Raw genomic sequence first — 16,455 nt, forward strand, 5'->3', positions numbered from 1 at the left:
CCACTCTGCAACCCCCTCCACCCACCCACTACCGTGCGCACGCAACCCCTCCCTTCCCCGTACCTCTTTAATGTTCACAGCGCGAGTAGCAACCCTGGCCTGCTGCTGGCACCAGCATCGGTTCTTCCTCTGACATCAGTTCTTGGACCTGCACCCAGGAAGTGACATCAGAGGAAGAGCCGACATTGGCACGAGCAGAAGGTTGGAGTTGCTGCTCACGCCGGGAACATTAAGGAGGTACAAGGGAAGGGAAGAGACTTGTGGGGGTGGGGGATAGAGAAGAGGGCAAGGCACCACCACCTCGGGCATCTCTCACCCTCACTACGCCACTGGGGTCATGCATTAATGGTACCAGTAGTCAGCAGGTCAGTTGGGGCAACTTTTTGTGGCTCGGTGGTGATTGAAACAGGTCCACATCCTAATATTTGCCCAAGACATTTTTATCTTGTTCCATTATCCTGAGAAAATGTCCAAATTCTGGACCCACCCAGATCCTACGCAAAACACACCCCAACACGCCCCCCCCTTCTGATTTAGACAAACTGTGAAGAAAATCATCTCAAATATGAGTTTCAAAAATCACAATTTGGACGTTTTCCCATGAAAAACTTCCATCTGTCTCTTTCTGCAGCTTTTGAGAGGTTTTCCTCTTGAAAATGAGCACCTTAAAACATAGCAAACAGTTTTTGGCCCTGAAATCCAGGGTTTTGGCTATTGGAGCAACTTTTTTTTTCCTGCGCTTTCCCTTTAGATGTATTTTACATTATCAGGGAACACAATTTATATTTTTTAATCATTCTCATTTGGAGAAATTTCTATTGGAACCTGAACAAAAGGGTAATTAAAACAGAAAATGGATCTCAATGTTTATAGTTAGATTGCTACCTGGATTTCCATCAGGAATGATTTACTTTTAGTTTATCCTCGCAAATCTCTATTTGAAGTGGACTTTAAAATTTATTTATTTCTATTTGTAATATTTCTTGCAAAATATGTTTCACCAATGTTATTCTTTTCTTGTATATCTATACTTGATATGTATAATTGAAATTATTATTTTTTATTAATCTTTATTCATTTTTAAAGCTCACAATAAGTGTAACATATAATACAATTATTTATACTTTAACATCACTTAATATATCATCAAATTCGAATTTTCATCAAATATTCCCCTTCCCTTATACCCAACAGTTATTCAAAAAAGCAAAAGAAATATTCCCCCCCTCCCCCCCCCGGTACTATGCTACTGGGCCTAGGTTATGCTTGCACCTATTCTGCACCTATCTAGGTCAGAGGTGATCTGGAAAGATATTCAGAGGCACTATGGGCCAGATTCTATAAAACAGAGACTAAGGGCACCCCTGCATTGTAGCCGCTGTTCAGCATGGTAGTCAATCAACCGCCAGGCGCCACTTATAGAATCCTGTCTAGTGGTGCCTAGTCCTACTTAGGCATCGCTAGGCATTCTAGAGGCAGATACCTGTACATTAGGCCAGGTTTTACTGGGCCTAGTATACTGGCACCTAACTCATACACCTAGGTTTGCCTAAGTCAACCACGCCTATTCTCCGCCCCTCAGGCAGGCGTCAGAGGGCATCTCCCCTTAGGCATCCTAAGAGTTCGGCGCTGAACTCTTTTTTTTTTTTATTAATCTTTATTCATTTTTAAAGTTCACAATAAGTGTAACATAAAATACAATCATTTTATACTTTAACATCACTTAATATATCATCAAAATTGAACTCTCATCAAATATTCCCCCTCCCTTATACCCAACAATTATTCATAAGCAAAAGAAATCATGAAATAGTCCCACCCACCCCACCCTGGACGTGTATGAACAAAAGGGAAAAAAGTAATATTTATTTTATGCAGTAATTTCAATCTTTACAGTATCTTGTTAATGGCTCCCAAATAACCTGAAATTTCTTAATTTCCATGCTGCATGGCAATTATCTTTTCCATTTTGAATATGTGACATAAAGAGTTCCACCAAAAGCTATAATTCAGCCTATCCCAATTTTTCGTAATCTCTTGTATGGCAACCCCTGTCATAATGAGTAGAAGTTTATTGTTATTAGAGGATATTTGGCTTTTAGCCCTCATTGCCATGCCAAACAATACGGTGTCATAGGATAATGCCACTGGATTATCTAACAAATTATTTATTTGACACCCCCCATATTGATTTCTAAAAAGCAAGTATTAATGGACTATAAAATAACAAATGATCTAATGTCCCAGCTTCAAGATGACAGTGCCAGCATCTATTAGACTTAGAGCTATCTAACTTCTGCAACCGAACCGGGGTCCAAAATGCTCTATGTAACAGAAAAAACCAAGTTTGTCTTATAAATGCAGACACTGTACATCCCATCCTCCAAGCCCAACTACGTGGCCATTGAGATGCAGTAATTTGATGCTTGATCTAAATGCTCCAAATGTCCAAATGAAATTATTAAAGAAATAAAGAAAATGAACAACTTAGTATCAGCAGATAACCTGCCAAACATTACCCCTCCCCCCCTTTCACAAAACCTCAAAAGTGGTTTTTAGCACAGGCTAGCACTCTGAATGCTCTGCATTGCTCCTGGCACTCATAGAGTTTATATGAGCGTCGGGAGCAGCGCAGAGCATTCAACATGCCAGCCTGCGCTAAAAACTGCTTTCGTGGTTTTGTCAAAGGGTGGGATAAAGCTTTGATATTTAAGCGTTACGCTGGGATGCTTAGAAGATTTCAGTATAAAGGCTAAAAAGTTTATCACATAATCACCTTTGTTATAAATTTCAAATAAACATAAATAAATTAAAATATACAGCACTGTGCGGCTGCCAGGAAATGACGCAATCACCTAGGAGCTTCAGTTAAGTAGTTATATAATTTGTCCTTATAACAGCTCTGGCAGTGAAGGTCTTGTTAGCAACCGACGCTGTGCTAGTCACTTGGCGTTAAGATTGGGGGTCTGAGCACTTCACTATAGCACTATATATTCTAATTTATTTATGTTTATTTGAAATTTATAACAATGGTGATTATGTGATAATACGATTAATATCACCAAATGAAAATATAGTTTCTCATTAGTTAGTACGTTGACTTTAAAAATTTATCAGAAATGTTATTGGCTTTTGGTTTTCCTCTGCAGAAAGATAAAGGCGTCTGCCATGTTGAAAATGAGCTGAACGTTGTCTCACTGCAAGGGCCCGCTTCTTCCCGACCCACTTTTATGAATGATTGTTCTTAGCCACCCGACTTTTGCTTGGATGTGTTAACATTAGGGAATGGCACAGGGACAAATTTTTCCCCGTCCCCATAGGATCTCATTTTCCCATCCTGTCCCCGCAAGCTCTTTTCTCGTCCCTGCCCCCATTCCTGCAAGCTCCGTCCTCATTTGCGCAAACCTCAAACACTTTAAAATCATAAGTAGCAACATTCTAGAGCTCAGATTGTGATGTCATAATGCCTCATTCCACTAATGCCTGAGCTCCGTCCTCATCTGCGCAAGCCTCAAACACTTTAAAATCATAAGTAGCAACATTCTAGAGCTCAGACTGTGATGTCATAATGCCTCATTCCACCAATGCCTGAGCTCCGTCCTCATCTGCGCAAGCCTCAAACACTTTAAAATCATAAGTAGCAACATTCTAGAGCTCAGACTGTGATGTCATAATGCCTCATTCCATCAATGCCTGAGCTCCGTCCTCATCTGTGCAAGCCTCACTAACACTTTAAAATCATAAGTGTTCGAGGCCTGTGCAGTTAAGGCAGAGCTTACAGGAATGGGGCAGGGACAGGGACTGCGGCAAAACTCGCTGGGACAGGACAGGGAAATTGAATACCTGTGTCCCCCGTGTCATGCTCTAGTTAACATCTACCTTTCAAATTAAGGTAAACAAAGTAGGTTGTACCATGTAGGGCCACCTTTAAGAGCTATGCATGAATATATAACTAATCCCTTAGCATTTACACACTGAAAATAGCACCTGAAATGAACTCTATCCACAATGCAATTGTAATAAGGGAAGCAACGCTAAGTTAACCACCTCCTAGTCAGTGATTTAAATTCCACTCCACTCCGTGATAAAACCCTTTTATTGCTCATAGAGATTCCTGTCGGATTTGTGGCTACCAGGTGGAGTTAACAGCTGGATTGCTTTAATTTAGTTTGACGCTTGCCTTCATCCTGTGACTAATTATTTAGTGTATACCAAGCCACCAATACAGGTTGGATTGCAACCACTAAGCTAGGGTGTGTCCTTTATCCGTTACCTGGAGATTCCCCGTCATGCTGGCTCCTCTCTGTAGACTGGATTCTGGAAGCAAATATTTCAGGCACAAAAGACAGCAGACATTATTTTCAAGCTGAACCAACGCCTTGCATTTGTAATCTGCTCTTTGAGGAGTAGCTTTTGAAGGAGAAGGTGACTCACTATCTCAAAAAAAAAAAAAAAAAAAAAAAAAGGCAAAAGGGAGCACTGAAAAAGATATGAGCTAAAGCCAGAATCCCTTCTCTTCCCAAGTGCATCCCAACCAAATCCAATGAAAGTCAGTAGGAGGCAGAGAAGGAAAGTTAATAGCAACAAGTCTGGGAGGGGGTCGGGTGGTCACTGGGTGATAACCCGAATATAGGATGAGATCCCCATTTTTGGCCCAAATATCTCGTCCTATATTCAAGTATATATGGTATATGCAGGTACTTATTTTGCACCTAGGGTAATGTAGGATTAAGTGACTTGACCAGAGTCAAAAGGGGCAGCAGTGGGAACTGATCCCAGTACCCCAGGTTCTCAGGTCGCTACACTACCCACTAAAGTCAAGGGTGGTCCACCGCCGGTCCTCGAGGGCCGCAATCCAATCGGGTTTTCAGGATTTCCCCAATGAATTCACATGCAATCTCTTTGCATGCACTGCTTCCATTGTATGCCAATAGATCTCATGCATATTCATTTGGGAAATCCTGAAAACCCGACCTGGCGAGGGCCAAGGTCGGACACCCCTGCACTAGACTATTCCTCCCTACACACACTCAAGTAGCAATACAAATACAGATGGTACAGTCTGTGACTGCTGTCATCTGATGATAATGCTTCTAAAGCTGTGTTAATTCTCCTATAAATTTTCTGTGCCTGTTTAAATATAACCCTCAATTAGCATTCTTGGAGTAAAAATAAGCCTGCTTATGGCATTGTCTCTGTTTACTGCATGAAGTAAGGGACGTATCCCAACATAAACAAAGATCAGTGGGGGGTTTTTAGCATGCCTGCTTTCGTCCTCTTTTCCAACCAGTGGAAAACTTAAACAGCACCACAATATGTCAATTGGGTCAATACTGAAACCCGCTTATCTGGAAAACATCACCTGCTATTCAGATAAGTGCTAATAAGGATATTTGGACAGTGGCTGGAGCAAAGCTCTGGAACTTATGCAAATAGCGGTAATATTCAGTCCATTATCTGGATAATGTAGGAAGGCCATTATTCTGTCTTAGGTCATCTACTTTATTTATTTATTTATTTATATTCTGCACATCCTACAATAAGTTATCCAGGTAGCAGGCTGAATATCCAGATAATTTTTGACTACTGTGGTTATTGGCAGATGAATATTGACTCAAATGTTTCTATCACATTCTAGAACATTCTGACTGGAGAATGACATGGGGACAAATTTTTTCCCCGTTCCCGCGGGAACTCATTTTCCTGTCCCATCCCCCATGACTTCAAGCTCCGTCCTCATCTGCACAAGCCTCAAACACTTTAAAATCATAAGTAGCAACATTCAAGAGCTCAGATTGTGATATCATAATGCCTCATTCCACCAATGCCTAAGCTCCGTCCTCCTCATTTGCACAAGCCCTCAAACACTTTAAAATCCTAAGTAGCAACATTCTAGAGCTCAGATTGTGATGTCATAATGCCTCATTCCACCAATGCCTAAGCTCCGTCCTTATGTGCACAAGCCCTCAAACACTTTAAAATCCTAAGTAGCAATATTCTAGAACTCAGACTGTGATGTCATAATGCCTCATTCCACCAATGCCTAAGCTCCATCCTCATCTGCACAAGCCTCAAACACTTTAAAATCATAAGTGTTTGAGGCTTGTACGGTCAAGGCAGAACTTACAGGAATGGGACAGGGACAGCGACAAAACTCAAGGGGACGGGACAGGGAAATTGATTCCCTGCGGGGATGGGGACAAAATTATCCCCATGTCATTCTCTAATTCAGATACCGACGATGCAAGCAAGGCACTGACAGCTCAAATCCAAAATGTCATGTCCAGCCTTGATTTGACCACATGCCCGAGATCTTTACCTGAACGGTCTGCCACAGATATAGAAATCAAAGCAATTCTTTCAGCCTTGTGACTTCTGAAATCAATAGGCAACCTTTCAGAAATCATTTTAGGGGATTTATGTAACTGTGGCCTCCAGTTCTTCTCCTTGGAGTTCTGTAACTATCAGGACATGAATTCCCATTGGCTTCACAATAAGCAGGATTTATTCAAGGGCTGCCACAAAGAAACTGACCAGTAAACAAAGAAGCTGGCAGAAGAAATATAGTCTGAAGATTATAAAGAGAGACTGTAAGAACATAAGAACTGCCATACTGAGACAGACCTCAGGTCCATCAAACCCAGTATCCTGTTTCCCGACAGTGGCTTACCCAAGTCACAAATACCTGGTAAGATCCCAAAGAGTAAAATACTGTATACTTTATGCTGCTTATCCTAGGAATGAGAAGTGGTTCTGTTGATCATTGTAACTTGAACCACTTGATTCTGTTATTTCCAACACTGAAAGATATAAAATGCAAGACACCTTGCTGCAAATCATTGAACTATCAAATTGCAGAAATGTATTTATTTATTCAATTTTCTATACTATTCTCCCATGGGAGCTCAGAATGGTTTACATGAATTTATTCAGGTACTCAAACATTTTTCCCTCTCTGTCCTGGCAGGCTCACCATCTATCTAACGTACCTGGGGCAATGGGGGGGATTAAGTGACTTGCTCAGGGTCACAAAAAGCAGCTTCGGTTTGAACTCACAAACTCAGGGTGCTGAGGCTGTAGCTTTAAGCACTGCACCCCTCTAGAAATCAAAATGTAGTAAAAGTGAGCCAAGTACAGGACAATCAAGCCATTGTGACATCACTGATGAAGTTGGCTCTTAGGCATTGGTGGAATGAGGCATTATGATGTCACAATACCAGCTCTGGTTATCAGAGGCTGAAGTTTTTCACACTATTTATTTATTCAGTTTTCTATACTGTTCTCCTAGGAGAGCTCAGAATGGTTTGCATGAATTTATTTAAGACCTCAAGCATTTTTTCCTGTCTGTCCTGGCAGACTCACAATCTATCTAACGTACCTGGGACAATGGGGGGGGATTAAGTGACTTGGCCAGGGTCACAAGGAGCAGTGTGGGTTTGAACCCACAACCTCAGGGTGCTAAGGTTGTAGCTCTAAACACTGCATCACACTCATGTTTTGCAAAGGTCTAAAAACATGGCTTTTCAAGAAGTCTCTATTAGGGGCTTGAGAGGACTCACACTATACAAGGAAAGTCTTACCCTATGTAACAATGATATTGGTGGTAGCTTATAGTTATAGATATTTTGTTTTACATGTATAACTTTATGTAACATGGATAATTCTATATAGTATGTATATTTCTATGTTTAATTCTACTGTATATAGCAATAAGCTGCTTGTAACCCACCTAGAACTCTGTTTAGAGAGGATTCGGCACGATATAAGATTGTACATAACATCCATCTTAATAATGGCTTATGGACATCTCTTTTAGGAAGTTATCCAAACCATTTTTTAAACTCTGTTAAGCTAACTGCTTTCAATACATTTTTAGGCAGCAAATTCCAGAGTTTAATTACACTTTGAGTGAAGAAATATTTTCTCCTATTTGTTTTAAATCTGCTACTTAGTAACTTCAATACATGCCCCCTAGGCCTAGTAGTTTGGGAAAGAATAAACAAGCGATTCACAGCTGCACTCCACTCAGTATTTTATAGATCTCTATCACATCTCCCCTGAGCTGTCTCTTCTCCAAGCTGGAGAGTCTTTTGCTATGTCTCTCAGGAAACAGGGTATATCAAATCCAATAAACTACTCGTATAAACCATAATCAGAGAAAAAAAAATATGGGAAGGTTCTACACCAGGAGTCGGCAACCACAGACCTCGAGGGCCACAGCTCAGCTGGGTTTTCAAGATTTTCACAATGAATATGCATGAGATTGATTGGAAATCTTGAAAACCCAATTGTGTGTGGCCCTCTAGTATTGAGGTTGCCCACTCCTGTTCTAGGGGATGAGAGAAAAATTCTTACCACTTCTTTTTTGCAGATATATGAGTATTTGGCATCAGCACTTAATTGCACCCATAAATTTTTTTTTTTTATTTTTTTTTTGGATTGCCTCATTCTTTGGGGCAAAGAAAAAAAAATCTAGTCTTTAATCAAAGCATTAATATATATACTTCAATTTCTAGCCTACACTGATTTACATAGGCAAAATACCATATTTTTCGCTCCATAAGACACTTTTTTCCACCCATAGGTGGGTAGAAATGTTGGTGTGTCTTATGCAGCGAAGATACAAATTTTTAACACACACACACACCCCGTCGGTCCTTTTTAAAATATCCCCAGTACCTTTTTTAACCCCCATCCCTTTTTAAAACACTCCCATCCCGTCCCGCACCTCTTCAAATGTCCCCCATTGCCTGGTGGTCCAGTGGTGCATCGGCTGGCAGGCATGAGCCCTCTGCCCGCCTGCCCGGGACCACGCTGCCTTGTCCCATACCCCCTTAAATGTCTCCCATTGCCTGGTGGTTCAGCGATGTGTCGGCCGGCATGCTTCAGCTTTCCGCCCGTCTGCCTGGGCTCGTGCCACCCTCTGAATAATCGGATAAGCATGTGGGATAACTTCAAGGAAGAAATTAGGGGGTGGGTCATTAGAGTGGGCAGACTTGTTGGGCCGTGGCCCTTTTCTGCCGTCATCTTCTGTGTTTCTATGTTTCAGTTCTCGCGAGTGACTTGTGAGAACTGAGGTTACCATTTAGAAAGCGGTGCAGGTCCAGGCAGGCGGGCGGAAAGCTTGCGCCTTCTGGATGACACACCGCTGGACCACCAGGCAATGGGAGACATTTAAGGGGGTGCGGGATGGGATGAGGTGGCGCGGGCCCAGGCAGGCAGGCGAAGGGCGCGCGCCTGCCGGCCAATGCACCACTGGACCACCAGGCAATGGGGGACATTTGAAGAGGTACGGGATGGAATGGGGGTGTAGGGGGTGTTTTAAAAACATCACAGGGTGGAGGTGGGGATTTTTTTGGGGGGTTAGTCCCTTCTCTGTTCTATCTGGGTTGGGGATTACTTGTCCTCCTGCTTCTTGGAAATGTGGGAGCAGTATCAAGGAAGGCTCAAGAGTCTTTAGTTTTCCAAGTTCTTTGCTGAGGTCACACTTTGGGATGGGTTTGGGTGGGTTAGGGGTGGGAAGCATTATAGTCTGGTTAATTGTGATGTTGGTTTTTTTTCTCTTTTCATATTAATTTTGCTGTTGCAGTGCACCACTATGGCTTTCACTTTGTATTTATGCTCTGAGTGCGGTGGGCAGTTGTCGATTGTATTGCTGTTGGTTTTCTGTTTTGTTTTGTTTCATTGTTCTGCATACTGGAGGTTGCTCCCTGCTCTAGGAGGAGTTGGGGGTTCATGCTGTGGTATTCGTGATTAGTGTTCCAGATTTGTATGGGACTTGTTTCTGTTTTGGGCTATGCCCTATTTGTAATTTATTTTGGAAACCAATAAAAATTGTTGTACCATAAAAAAGGGATGGGGGATTAAAAAAGGTACTGAGGGCAGAGCAGTGAGACAGAGTACAAAGCCTGGCAGGGAAGGGGGGGCTGGGTGCAGAGCCTGGTATATATTAGTACACAATTTGGTTCAGAATGTTTTTTTTCTTGTTTTCATCCTCTTTCTAAATCTAGGGTGCGCCTTATGGTCAGGTGCGTCTTATGGAGCGAAAAATACAGTATGCATCTATCTTCCTTTGCAACATCCATCCCATAGGCACAGGATGGGCAAAGTCCTTTTGAATACATCACTAGGAACGTAGCATCTTTTCATGGTGCTGCTGCACTGTTAATTATTATAATAATGATAATAACAGTTTATATATCGCAGGACCGTGAAGTTCTATCAAACTCTCGCCTCAAAACATACACTCACTCCACCGTTGCTAACTCCAGCCACTGAAGACCAACTTTATCAGCTGCATTATAACCTTAATAGAGCAGATGGATGGACTATGCCACTGAGTTGGCCACCGACTCATGGCAACACGCACAGTGAGGAATCCACCCTGTGATGTTTCATGGTAGAGTTCAGGAGTGGTTTGCCATTGCCATCTCCCGCGCAGTGTGCGGCTCCTCTGTGTTGCTGCCGTCCAACATTGGGCCCCTCAGCCTACAGCATCTGGTTATTCCAGGTGGTCTCGCCAGGCCCGACCCTGCGTAGCTTCCGATAGAGCAGAACTGATCATAATTTAAGCTTGTTGAAAAAAGCATAACGGTGAGAATGTAAGATCTGATATATACCAACATGCAGGAGTGCTGTTTTGTTAAGTCACACTAGATCAGTCAGCGGCTCATCTGTAACTTTACTTAAGCGAATCCCTGTCAAATAAATTGAATATCACTACATTTAAAATATTGCCAGATTAAAGCTTCAAAATTAGTTTGCAAGTCTGTGTCTTCATTCCAGGTGCTAGTACTTTGCCTTGAGGGCGCATTCTTTTAAAGATTTCAGCAACCGAACTTTGATGGAACGATAATGTGCAAGTTTTCCCCTCCCCCCCCAGATTTGTGTTTGCATGTGAAAGGGAGGTGGTGGCGTATTCTCAACATACTGCAGCTGGGAGGTTGCAGAGTACTTTTGCTCTTATCTTTCCACTGAACGACCAAGGTGTGGTACAGTCAACCTACAGAATGCAAAATATTGCAAAATAATACGACAATACAATTTTATTTTAAAAAAATTTCTGAATCGCTCAAATCTAAGCGATGTACAAAGCATTTACATCCACAATTTCAAGCACAAGCAAACATTATACAATGCAGTAAACAAATAAGTCAATCTTCCCCACAAACCCCCTCTTTTACTAAGGTGCGCTAACCGATTAGCGCGCTAATTGAAATAGTGCACGCTAAACGCTAACGCTTCCATAGACTAACATGCACGCGTTAGCGTTTAGCGCACGCTAAATCAATTAGCGCGTGCTATTCGGTTGACGCAACTTAGTAAAAGAGGGCCAGAATTTCCTTACTACAGAATTGTTTAAATCTAAAACAAATAATAACCGCAGAGTTCGAGAAAGACGTCCATAAACAATTGTGTTTTTAAGCTTTTCGTAAAAGACGCACGATCTTTGCATACTCTCATTATACCTGGAATTGAATTCCAGAGATTCTTACTGGCAATTGAAAAAATACATATTCTAGATTTAACATAACAAATCCCATTTTCTTTTAAACTGATGAGCAACATCCCTTCCTCAGATCTCAAACATCTTGCGGGTTGATAGACTTCCCACATGCTTGGAAAGCAAGTAGAAGAGGAGTACAATACTGTATTTGATGCATGACAGAGCTTTATAGCAAATTCTCTGCTGAACAGGTAACCAATGTAAAGCTTTTAAGATCGGAGTAATATGGGCAACTTTTTCACCTGTTTATTATTCCTGCAAGCTGTTGATATTCATGCGTTAATTTTGTTTGTTTATAAAATCTTCAGTAAAAACTATTGAATTAAAAAAGGGAGCCTTCACGTGAATATTCTATTATAGCATCTACTGTATTCTATTGACTATTTTCAAATAGGCATCAAACAGCTGTATACAGGGGTTCACGGAAGTTTCGCCCCCAGCAATTCGCCCCTCACATTTCGCCCCCGCACATTTCGCCCCCCGGATGTTTCGCCCCCACACATTTCGCCCCCGCACATTTCGCCCCCCGGATGTTTCGCCCCCACACATTTCGCCCCCGCACATTTCGCCCCTGAGTGTCAGACTATTCCTCTCGCAGGCGATTTCTTTGCCGACACGACAGCAGGCTACAAATTCAAAGTGCACAGCTGGCTGTTCTCACTGCCTCTAATGTCGGCCCTGCAGCTCCGGACTTCCCCACACCTGCTCTCTCCCCCCCCCCCCCCCCCGATCACTATTATTTTAAATGTTATGGCAGCCACGGCGCTGTATCCATCGGAGGAGACTTCTAACCTCGGCCATGAAGTTGCTGTTGCAGGAAGAGTTCCGGGGCAGGCCAGGTCCCGCGTTGAGGGGGGGGGGGGGGAGGGAGGAAGAAAGAAGATGGGGGAAGCAAGACTCGCTGTCTCCTGCTGCCTCTCTAGCGGCAGAGTGGCACACAAGGCTGCCTGCCTGGTTGGCTGACGCGGCTGTCTCCCCTTCTCTAGCAGCAGAGCGGCGCAGAAGGCTACCTGCCTGGTCCCGTGCCACTTCCCGCGAGAACAGAAGAGGCGCGGGACCAGGCAGGCAGCCTTGTGCACTGCTCTGCCGCTATAGAGATAGCTGCATCCAGCAAGGGAAGATGCCAGAATTAAAATAAGGGGATGGAGGGTGGTTTGGGTATTCGCTCCATAATCCGCAGCTGCTGCCGTAGCCACTTGCTTTCTTGTCAGGGCTGCGCCGCCATGCTGGGATCCTCAGTGGCTTCCAGTTTCGATGGCTGCTGCTCGCATCTGGCCTGCGGGGAAGCTTCTGATCGTGTGGGAAGCAAGACTCGCTGTCTCCTGCTGCCTCTCTAGCGGCAGAGTGGCACACAAGGCTGCCTGCCTGGTTGGCTGACGCGGCTGTCTCCCCTTCTCTAGCAGCAGAGCGGCGCAGAAGGCTACCTGCCTGGTCCCGTGCCACTTCCCGCGAGAACAGAAGAGGCGCGGGACCAGGCAGGCAGCCTTGTGCACTGCTCTGCCGCTATAGAGATAGCTGCATCCAGCAAGGGAAGATGCCAGAATTAAAATAAGGGGATGGAGGGTGGTTTGGGTATTCGCTCCATAAAGAGTGAGAGAGAGAGAACGGAGGAACGCTCAGGGGCGAAATGTGCGGGGGCGAAATGTGCGGGGGCGAAACATCCGGGGGGCGAAATGTGTGGGGGCGAAATGTGTCTGGGGGCGAAATGTGGGGGGCGAAATGTGAGGGGCGAATTGCTGGGGGCGAAATGTGGGGGGCGAACCTTCCGGATCCCGTATACAGGTGGGAAGGGAAAAGGAAATGAGACTTGATATACTGCCGTTTTTATGGTTTCACTCAAAGCAACTTGCATATTAATATACAGGTACTTATTTTGCACCTAGAGCAAGGGAGGGTTAAGTGATTTGGCCGAGCAAGGGTGGGTTAAGTGACTTGGCCAGAGTCACAAGATGCTGCAGGTTGTCAGGCCGCTCCTCCACTCTGCATTTATGCCTGCCCTGGAACATTGTAAGTGGTGGTCTCTGTACAGTAAAACCTTGGATTGCAAGTAACTTGGTTTGCAAGTGTTTTGCAAGTCAAGCAAAACATTTTATTCAATTTTAACTTGATATACAAGCAATGTCTTGCAATACACACATCCCAACTGAGCCGATGGTCCTTCTCTATCTGACGCTGCGGGAGTGTAGCGACTGTTCTAAATGAGCAAAGTCTTGCAATACGAGAACTTACAGTATACACACGTCACATTATCACAGCTGAGCCGATGGTTCTTCTCTCTCGTGACGCTGCAAGAGTGTAGCGACTGTTCTAAATGAGCAAAGTCTTGCAATACGAGTACATACAGTATACACGCGTCACATCATCGCAACTGAGCCGATGGTTCTTCTCTCTCTGACGCTGCAAGAGTGTAGCGACTGTTCTAAATGAGCAAAGCCTTGCAATACGAGTACATACAGTATACACGCGTCACATCATCACAACTGAGCTGATGGTTCTTCTCTCTCTCTGACGCTGCAGGAGTGTAGCGACTGTTCTAAACGAGCAAAGTCTTGCAAGACGAGTACATGCAGCATTTTGTATTAAAGTTTTTGGATTGTGGCGTTTCCATTATTTCTTTTGGGGAAATTCGCTTTGATACACGAGTGTTTTGGATTACAAGCATGTTTTCGGAACGAATTATGCTTGCACCCCAAGGTTTTACTGTACTTCGGTGCCTAATTGCTGACAGGCTAGTATTCTTTAATACAGTAGGTGCATGAATTTGCTAAGTTAGAATACTAGTTTATTACCTCGATTTGGGGTGCCTGACATTTGCTGCCCTTTACTGAATTGCCCCTTGTGTGGTCTTAGGATGCAGGAGACACGTTCAGTGTCCCACTTTAAAGTCTGATCGGCCGTGCCACACCCTGAGGCAGCAAATTTGTGAAACGCTGGCCACCGTCGGTGTACCGATCAGCTGACGATAAGTTGAACAGTTTTTCATCTATCTTTTTGAGTTTTTCACAGCACAGCTTTTTCAACTTTAATGAGGGTTTTTTGCTCAACCACCTTTAATAAACCACTCTTGTGAAGGTGGGAGGACCTTTTCTGAGGCTTTTCCCTTCTACTTAACTAGCTATGGAGCCTGAGCTGTTCTGGCATTACACAATTTGACATCATGCATTAATTTATTTGAAAATGTTAGTATTTATCATCATTGATTTTTCACTGTATCTAAGTCATTTTGTCTGTACAGTACTGTGTACATCTGAATGTTTATGTTTATTTAAGATTTCATATACCGCTCCTGCATTTTACTGACCTCAGCGGTTTACAATGTATCAAACTAAAATTAAATTAGGTACTTGAGAAAAATGACCCTATCTGTCCAGAAGGCTCACAATCTAGTTAAAGTACGGTACCTGATTAAAATTAAAATATGCAATTCATTTCCAAGATCAAAAATCAAAGAAATAGAAAATAGAAATAATGAAAGAAGATAAAAAAATTAAAAATAAAATAAAACAAATGTAAGAGATAGAAAAGTCTCTGAGGCGGCTTGATAGTAAGTTCAATCTGCAGAACCAGGTCAGCCAGCCACCACCAAAGAAGCAGGGCCAGGAACCACGCCAATGAAGACCACCATGACACCAGTCACCGGACAGGCAAGGCCAGGCGCTGCCGACAGCAGACCCTTGAAGTGAAGTCCAGTTTCCCTTCGATGTGTCCAACAATGCAGCTGCAGGAATGCAAGTCTGCCGAGGAGAGGGAGAGAGAGGGCAGGCCACAGGATGTGATAAAAAATTAATAATAATAGCTAACATTTATGGTAGATGTCTCTAGGTGGTATCTGTATGGGGTATAAGGAACAGCACAGCCCCCTTCCCCCCCAATCATCTGTGATCACTGTGGTAGCAGGAATAGCTCTGTAAGACATCTTCAAATACTAGTCTCGCCTCAGGAATGAAAGAAGCATTGTATACCCTGGGAGATCTTAATGGTTCGGTTTTAACCGAGGGCTGAAAATATTTTTCCTCTTTAAAGCTTAATTTCCTTGTCATTCTGTAAAATAAATAAATTTCTACCTACAAAGAAGTAGTCATAGGACATCAACTAAACAATTGTATTTCAAGGCTATATTTTGCAAAAAAAAGTTCCAGGAAAGGTTTTGCAGGTCCCCTGTTAGCAAGCATTTTAGCGCAGTAAGTGCTCTGGCGCTCACAGGAATTGAATGAGTGTCAGAGCATGTCCCGCGGCATCGGTGCTACCTTGACAAAAAGGGACCACAGTTTGTATGTGACAAATCTTATCACTGTGATTCACTTTAATGCAAATACTGTAGTTCAGAGTGTTGGATTGCAAAGGTTGGATTACTGTAATGCACTCATAGTCATAGTAGATGATGGCAGATAAAGACCCGAATGGTCCATCCAGTCTGCCCAACCTGATTCAATTTAAATTTTTTCTTCTTAGCTATTTCTGGGCAAGAATCCAAAACTCTACCTGGTACTGTGCTTGAGTTCCAACTGCTGAAATCTCCGTCAAAACCAGCCCATCTACACCCTCCCAGCCATTGAAGCCCTCTCCAGCCCATCCTCCCCCAAATGGCCATATACAGACCGTGCAAGTCTGCCCTCTACTGGCCTTAGTTCAATTTTTAATATTATTTTCTTATTCTAGATCCTCTGTGTTCATCCCACATTTCTATTAACTCAGTCACCGTTTTACTCTCCACCACTTTTCTCGGGAGCGTATTCCAGGCATCCACCACCCTCTACGTAAAGTAGAATTTCCTAACATTGCTTGTGAATCTACCACCCCTCAACCTCAAATTATGTCCTCTGGTTTTACCATTTTCCTTTCTCTGGAAAAGATTTTGTTCTACGTTAATACTCTTAAGTATTTGAACGTCTGAATCATATCCCCCTGTCCCTCCTTTCCTCTAGGGTATACATATTCATTACTTCTAG

At 43.2% G+C, this 16,455-nt stretch overlaps 1 long non-coding RNA gene across 1 annotated transcript in view; it reads right to left on the bottom strand.

Moving 5' to 3' along the window:
- Nucleotides 1–14,922: 14,922 nt before the first annotated feature.
- The window catches only part of LOC117345711, a 54,525-nt gene continuing 52,992 nt past the window's right edge, over nt 14,923–16,455 (bottom strand). Inside the window, exon 3 of the long non-coding RNA XR_004536488.1 lies at nt 14,923–15,240. This is a non-coding gene — a long non-coding RNA (uncharacterized LOC117345711). The remainder of the gene's footprint in view (nt 15,241–16,455) is intronic.

This window comes from Geotrypetes seraphini, chromosome 11 (genome assembly GCF_902459505.1).
Source record: "Geotrypetes seraphini chromosome 11, aGeoSer1.1, whole genome shotgun sequence".
NCBI lineage: Eukaryota > Metazoa > Chordata > Amphibia > Gymnophiona > Dermophiidae > Geotrypetes > Geotrypetes seraphini.